This window comes from Mus caroli, chromosome 12 (assembly GCF_900094665.2).
Source record: "Mus caroli chromosome 12, CAROLI_EIJ_v1.1, whole genome shotgun sequence".
NCBI classification, from domain to species: domain Eukaryota; kingdom Metazoa; phylum Chordata; class Mammalia; order Rodentia; family Muridae; genus Mus; species Mus caroli.
In genome coordinates, this window is record NC_034581.1 from 47,381,607 (window position 1) to 47,390,326 (window position 8,720).

An 8,720-nucleotide genomic window follows, 5' to 3' on the forward strand; every position below is an offset into this window, starting at 1 on the left:
CACTTTCAGGAGGCTAACAGTACTGCTGAAAAGACACTTTTTTTCCTTAGACAACAGCAATATTGTGGTGTAAAATGATCTATCAAGAAGCAAAATAGCTAATACAATGTGATAATAAATAATTCAGCAAAAAGGCTGGAGCCCATAAGCAGAACACACGTTCCCACTAATGCCCCCTATGCACCCTAATGTGAGCAGGGCACACTGTTCCCACTAACACCTCCCATGCACCCTCATGCAAGCTGCTCTGAAGGGCAGCAGCAGCTCCCATGGCATCCTCATCTTCCCACCTCCAGCTGCACTGAGATCTGCACAGCTGCGCTCGCAACAGGACAAGCGAACGCACTGCACACAGAGGCTCTGACTTCAAGTCTGGCTTTCAGGATTATGTCTACAGAGGCAGGGTTGCCTCCTTTAAATTTTAATATAACCGCACACTCCATACAGAGGAACTTCACTGCCCTCATTTTCCTCTCCCACTCATATTCTGTTGAGATTTATCTACTGGAAGTGAACGCATGCAGCAACATGTTAGACATGCACTTCCTTTTCTAGATGAGGTCTTGCTATGCTATCTAAGCTAACCTTAAACCTGTGATCCTCCTACTTTAGCCTTTGCAGTAGCTGGGACGAGCCATGCAACATCACACCTGGCTAAGATCTACTTCTCAAAGTACAGTTAGTCGTTGCTTGAAAAAAAAAAAATGACTTCATAAAACTGCTGATCCAACTCTAATGCCAGCAGCAAGTTTAATGGCTGCCGATATTTACAATCACTTACTGTGGTGGCTGTACAATACTTTTAAGTGTGCGACATTTATTTTCTTAAATAAACCTTGCTATTTCTTAAATAAAGCTTCCTGTTCTTCCTGTACAACTATAATTGACCTTTTATCGCCTTGTTTCTCAACTGAGAGCTCCGTATAATTAAAAATAAGATCCACACTTCCTATTCCAAGAGGAAAAACCAAGCAAAGCTACACTAAAATCAATGCAAAAACAACATCCAACAGTGTAAATCAAATTCTCTGGCTCAGTGTCCAGCATCTGGAACTCACAATCTTCTGGGCTGGGCAGCTCCACTTCTCCAGCAAAACACACACACACACATACACACACACACAATTGTCTCACAGGTTCACACCAGCTTAGTGGTCCTGCCATCCCTAATATGCTGGGGTCTATAACAGAGTCTGCACCTTCACCAATGGCCTCCCAGCCTCTCTTCAAGGACTCTGACCTGCTACATAGTGTCAAGCCTCAGCTTCTCCTCATAGCTCCCCAGCCCCCAATTTTTCACTTTCATGCCTCTAAAATCAGTCCACATAGGACACACTTATGACACTAAGGTCAGCTGCCAGTTTGAGATGCAGCCTTAAACCCCTCTGAACCACAGCTTCTATGTGCCCACCCTAAGGAAATATTTCCCAGATTTCACCTCAGTGATACTGGTCTCTTGTTGATCACAGCTGATTTCTCAGCTCTAGCTAACCAGTATCTAGTGTCCCAGTAAATCAAAGGTGTACTTTCCATACATTCTTAATTCAAATCTATCACACAAATGGCCTTCATAACCTTTAGACACTCTCCAACTTCCCTGTGAAGTTTCAGAAGCCAGGCCTCTGCTATCTGCACTCCTCCCAGCATTCTGATCTTCTGAGCTCCTACAACAGCTCTAAAAGAAACACTCAACGGCGTTTCCAACCCAAGGTCCCAAATACTCACAAAACAAAGGCATAAAAGACCACACGGTCAAGTCCTTCCATCAACGTCCCACCCTCTGGTACCAGTGTCTGTCCTAGTTTACTTTCAGTTGCTGTGATAAAACACTGACCAATGCTAGGCAGTGGTACCCAGCACTCCAGAGGCAGGTGGACCTCTGTGAATTTGAGGCTAGCCTAGTCTACAGTTCCAGGACACCCAGGAGTACACAATAAAACCCTTTCTTGAAAAACCAAAATAAAACAAAATCAAACCAAACAAAACCAAAAACTGCTGACCAAAACCAATCTGGAGATGAAAAGGTTTATTTGCCTCACCCTTCCATCGACGGCCATCATTATGGGAAGCCAGGGTAAGGTCAAGCTGGAATCCTGAAGTTGAAAACTGAAGCAGACCATAGAGGAACACTGCTTATTGGCCTGCTCAGCTATACAAAAGGGCCCATGTGCCTAGCGATAACACTGCCCACATTGCACAGACCACCTACATCAATTAGTCATCAGAACAATTCTTCAGTTGAGGGTCCCCATTGAGTCTAGTTTCTGTCAAGTTGACAACAACTATCCAACTCACACTTTATTTTGCTCACCAAAGCAGTTATTTTACAGACCTGTGGTATCAGACCCAGCTCTATTTATTATTATTATTATTGACAAAGACAATGGATTAACAAGTCTGCCTTTAGGCTGGGGTCTATCTCAGTGGGAAAGCCCTTACACAGCAGGCATGAGACCCTGGGTTTGATCACCAGCAAAGAAGGAAGTAAATAAGCAAGGACCTCGAGAGGCAGGAGAGGGGAAGAAAATCTGCTCAAAGCGAAAACACTGTTTACATAGAAGGAAGTAACATCTAGGTCCGGTTTCAATGTCTATGCTCCTTTAACTACTTCATATGGTTTCTAATGGCTGCTGTGAATGGCAGCGACTAACACAGCTCCCGAGGCATCTTATAGCACTCATAGCCTGCCTCTCCTCCTCTTCTCTTTACTCTGCTACACGTCCAGCACTCCGAAGCTTTTCGTTAACCTGCTAAATTCCTCAAAGACATTACTTCCGAAGAGTCTGCTCAACCTGGACGGAAGGTCGGAAAGTCCTGAGAGTATCATTTCAGCTTTGCTTATTACTTCTTTAAAAAAACCATAATTCTGCATTCCACATGCCAAACTCTCCCCTCTCTTTTTTGAAATGGAAGATTGCATCTGGGCGTCCCAGAACCCAAAGGCACAAAGAAGCTAAAAGAAGCATCACTTGCCTGCATCCCCCAAACAGTCCTCTAAAGCCACAGTGTACAGTATCTGGTACCTTGTTGAAAGTTCAGTATCAGAAAGGAAAAAGCAACAATTCATTGTTTGAGATCTCAGAACTTTGACATAAATCCCTCAATGCCTATTAATTCCATTTTGACATGATAAATAATCCAGCTATCTGAATTAGCCAGTTTTAGCCAGAGTAGAATAGTGAACTAGATTAAGTGTGAAAGGGCAAACCCCCTGAGAGCCGGAATAATCCAGAGCAGGCAGCAACCAGTGATGGGAGAAGTAGAACACCTCAATAAAGCTATCTTTAACAGCAGAGGTAAAAGGCACTGTCGAGTGCATGAGACGCCATCATCCCTGAGCACAGCAGAAGTTGCAAGCGGGGAAAGGAAAGAAACTTTATTCACCTTTCAAAAAACCAAAAACCTATCCTTCTATCTGCTGCTTGCACAATCTGCCACATAGAACTTCCTTGTTTCACTGTGAGACACAGTTTGCTTCAGATTCACCCCCCACCCCCCCACCCTTTATAGCTCTTATTCTAGTTAACACTCACAGACTCACCCTTTACCACACTACGACCCAACAGTCCAGTTCATCTTCATGGGTCCAGTTCCATGGCTCTACACCAAGGCCAAGACACATGATGGTTCCACTTATTCATCGCTATACAACTTCGTACATGGCTCATCTCATGGAGCCACACTGCCCTGAGGGCTTTCCTGGCAGACGCAGCTTCTCGCTCCCTGTTTCACTCACTCTTCATTTTACAATGACAGCTCCTTGGAACAACTCCTTATTTCTCTGCCTTCCAGCAGCTACTGTCATGGGCCACTCATCTCATGAGTAAATATACCACGACTGCATCAAACCTCCATGCCTACATGGAAAGCCCTCTGTCATCAAAATGATAGTTATTTCTACAGCAATATTTATTTGTTTATGTGTCCATAGACACACACACATACATATACACATAGACATACAAACTGATAAGGTGCTATGTGTGTGTATTGCATAATGACTACAAATAGCACCTTAATCAGTTCAAGCCTTGCTAACAAATGAGTTTAACAGAAAACATTTCATAGCTTTTTAGACTTTGGAATTAAGATTGAGAGATTCTGTACCCATATGATATGATGCTTTTTAAAAAAAGCATAATTCTGGACATATATCCAATTTCAATATGCAGAGTATTTATTCAGGGTTCTAATATCACATTCTGTTCTACACTTGATCTTTAAAAGGCCAAGAAGCAATCCCATTTGCTTCTTGCTATAGAGACACCTTCCATTTCAGGTCTACACTGACCCCTCAATAATATTTTACCTGATCTAGTAATCCAACTCTGTCATTAGCATGTTTAAAGGAAAATTCTGGAGCAGAACTAACTTATGATAGACATAGTGAATGTTATATTCAAAAGAGAGGGAAGAGGCTCAAGGCCCTGAAATTGATTTTCAGTATGGAGGAGGGAGAGATGGAGATTGATGCTTAAAAAAAAAAAAAAAAAAAAAGCAACCAGAAACATACCTCCCCCCCCCTTCTTCACTCTCAAGAGACCAAAGCTGCTAAAATGATAAAACCATAAACTGGCAGAAAAGCCACGCCTCTCATAGCACTACACTGGATCTAGAATTCCAGAGAATACTCAGAAGGGATTCTAAATGTCATTAAATAGGTTATCAGGTATTTAGACTAGCTGAATCTAGACACTCAGAAGTTAACCCCTTACTTTATCCATAAGAAAGGCTAATGAAGGTGCTAGCGGCTGCCCTCTTAAAAATTAAGCTGCAAAGAACGGAGGGTGGAAAACAGAAACGCACAGGGCAAAGACAAGGAACCTTAATTTTCCCCACGGAGAGTACATTCATTCGTTTAAATTGATGGTGTTCATTTTAGATAATAATTAAGAAAATTTAAAGGTTCTGTGGGATTCTGGGAAGATGGTTCAGCAAGTAAGAAGGCTGGCTGAGCAAGAATGAAGGCCTGAGATCAAACCCACAAAAAACGTGGATGGGGGCAGGCACTTCTAACTGCACTGCTGTGGCGGGCAGAAAGACTGCTAGGGCTTTCTCTAGGTTTAGGGGGAAGACCCTGCTTCAAAAAAGCAGAAAGTGAGAGCAGGGCAGACGGTCCTGGATGCAAGCACCTTTGCATACATGCTACACTACTACCTCCCCAGCCCCTCCCCCGTTATCTGGGAACTCTGTATTTTCCTGCTACTAACATCAAACACTAATATAATTAAAGAACAAGTAAAGGTGACCGAATCAAGGATCCATAAAGAGTACCAAAGGTTAAGTCAGGAGTTTATTCTTGACCTACAGCTATCTATGTAAAGTAAGTGCATTCCACAGCACAACCAATCCACTCTCCAATATTCTCGGCCCCTATCTTAGTAAAACTGCCTCCTTGCTCTCTGGTGTTCGTTTTTTGAAAGTGAGTTAGCTGATGTGGCTCTCTCTATCTAAGCCTAGGTTGGCTGGGAACTCTCCCTTTTTCTGCCTCAACATCCTAAATACTAGAACTACAGATGTGCAACGTTAAGCCTGGCTTTATTTGTTTGTTTGTTTTTCATTTTGTTTTTTTTTTAAAGGTAAGTATCAGTTTGGCTGCTTATCTAAAATCTCATTCTCTGCCCCTGGGTGTTAGTGCACCCCTTAAATTCCAACACTCCGAAGGCAGAGACAGGTTTGAGACCCTGTCTCAAATAAATAATCAAGCCTCATCCTCAGACGTAGTTTCTAAGATGTTTGCGAAATAAAACCAGGCAACCTTGCATTAAGGTTAACTTAAGTTAATCTCCCAGCATTGTTTTTCAAAGTCCTGAACTGTTATAGGGCTTTTTTTTTTTTTTTTTTTTTTTTTTTTACTTCCTTAAACTTCTCCTTATCTCTAAGCTCTTTAGTTCCTTTAGGGTGACTAGCATTCTTATAAACCACGCACAACCCAAAGGACTACAAACCATCTAATTTGTCTGACCTGAGAGTTCAAATTCCCTTAACTTGTCAGAGGTACACGTTACGGTTACTAAGTACCATTAGGTGCTTTACGAAGTTCCTAACGATTTGCAATCACTTGCGATGTTCTCTTTCTTGCTGGCGTGTAGAAGAGTGAAATAAGCAAATAAAAGGAAAATATAAAACAAACGTTTCCACCGACTCCGCAAACGCCCCTGGCGAAGGCTTTCCTTCTTAAGAAGACCTGGAAACTTCTGGCAACGTCCACTCTCTGCTGCTGGGGGCCGACCTGGCGGTGCAGGGCGGGTCCCCAGCCGCGGGGCAGGCGACCGGGTCCCCGACTTTCCCCTCCCGCGTCCCGGCCCCGCAGCTGCCGACCCCGCCTACCTGTTGGGCTGAGGAGTAAACCCGCCACGCCACGGTCAGCCCCCGTGTCCCGTCTGTGCCTGCAGCCGGGACCCGGTCCCCCTCGGCTCCGTCCCACCGGGCCGGGTCCTCAGCCTCCGCACCGCGCCCACCCGGGTCCCGCGCCGCCCGGCTCCAGCCGCTCCCGCCCAGTCCCTAAGCACGCCGCCCCGAGCTTCCTCTCCGCGTCTCCCGGCTTGCCTGCAAAGACGCCCTGAGCTCACACCCGTCCCGGCTGTGCCACGTTCCCGGCTCCGCGACAGCACAGCGGCACCCGACTCCCGGCCGGCGACTGCGGAGCGGGGAGGGCGGGCGGGGCTGACAGCGCGGCGGGAGCGGCCATTGGGAGCGCCCGGCCCCTCCCGCGCCCAGGCTGGCCAGCCGCCCGCCGAGCCAGGGAGCGCACACTGTGGCAGGCGTGACTACTCCACCGCCGAGAGAGCGATGGGAGCTCCTGAGGCAGAAGTCACTTCTAGGACAGCTTGCTGTCCTCCAGTCCGGAGATTCCGGCCACAACTATTTTTGTCTATTTTTGTCGCCAGCCAGAATCTACACTTGCGGCTTAAAAGGCAGACACTTCAGGAGCCTGGAAATATTGAGGCAGAGCCGGAGATGAAGGAGGATATGATGGAATCTTACCCGAGGAAGGGACTCTAAAGAACTTTTAACAGGAACCTAAGTGTAAAAGGACTATGTGAAGATCCCACGCGGAGTCCGTGGCTCCGAGTCAGATGTGTTTTTCCACTATAATCAGGATTTTGAGTGTAACTTTTTTCCTTTGTTTTGAAACAAGCTTACAAGAAGATTGCAATCGTAGTACAAAAACATTATTCCCCGAACGGTTTTGAGATTTAAGTTGCTAATATTATGTCACAGTGTTCCCAAGCACTTTACACATAGTCATAATAACTACAGTAGCGATATTCTTTATGCGATACACTCGGTTTCTTGGTTGTCTCAATCATGCTCCTTGTAAGGAAAGGCCTTCAGTTCCAAAATAAGTGTTCTATCTAGTTGCAATGCGTATCTTCAATCTGGAATACTTCCTTAGTCTTTGACATTTACAACCTTGACAACTTAGAAGACCATTGGCCCACTGTTTTTATAGAAAGGCTTTCATTCTGAGTCTGTCTGATATTTATTGATGATTAGATTTAAACTAGATATCTTTGAGGACTCTCACAAGTGATTCCATGTTCATATGTGTCGGTGTTTGCTCTTCAAAAAGTTCCTTTTCCATCTTTGTAATTAATATGTATTTTCTGAAGTTATTTTGTTTCAGGGTACCTGTGAATAACCTTGTTTAGAAATTCATAATTGATATTACTGGATATAGAATTGTTCTACTTCATTAAGTCGATTATAGTGTTCTTCCATTATTTATCTACTTACTTTTTACAACTTTTTATTTGTGTGTGGGCCTACACGTGTATATGTGTGCCACATGCATGCAGTGCCCATGGAGGCCAAAGAGGGCATCAGATCTACTGGAACTGGAGTTATAGGCAGTTGTGAGGTCCCTGATGTGGGTGCTAAGAATTGAACTGGGGTCTTCTGCAAGAGCAATGAGTGTCTTTTTCTTTTCTTTGTGTTGCATCCTGTACAGCTTGGTCCTAGAAACCAGACTGGGACAAGAAGAAAGGGCAAACACAGGCACAGGAAAGTTGGGTTAAGGTGGGCCCTGCACATTTTAATGGAGTGGCACCAATTATGAAATAACCCACTGGAACCTCAGAACATGAGGCTAGTAGTCTTGATAAGAGGTATCTGTAGTCAGCTGCAGTTGCTGGTTTTTGCACACTTTGGTCAATCATTAGTAAACCCTTGACCCGGAAGAGGACTTTGCCACTCCCAGGGGTCTGAGGCCTTGGGTCCTTGACATAGCCATGCCTTAGTCGACAATACACATTCTCTCAGGGCTTATCTCAGTTCCTTACAGTTTTGTTTTGTTATATGCACGTAGATATGCCTGTCTTTACTTGCACCATAGGCATGCAGTATCCTTGGAAGTCTAAAGACTATGTTGGAGCTTTAAGAACTGCCATCAGATGTCGTTGTGAGCTGCCTGATGTGGGTGCTGGGAATTGAACCAGGGTCCTCTGCCTGAGCAGCATAGAGCTATGTCTCCATCCCTTTCGTCTCTTTTGATGATCAAATTCTAAGTTTCCTCAGTCAGAGATTCATTTTTGGCTTCTGTGTCTTTGTGTTTCGAGTTATTTCCCAACATTCTAATACTAAACATTTTAAAAGATAGAACACGTTGTAAAGACTACGTATACTGGGCTGGTGAGATGGCTCAGTGGGTAAGAGCACCCGACTGCTCTTCCGAAGGTCCAGAGTTCAAATCCCAGCAACCACATGGTGGCTCACAA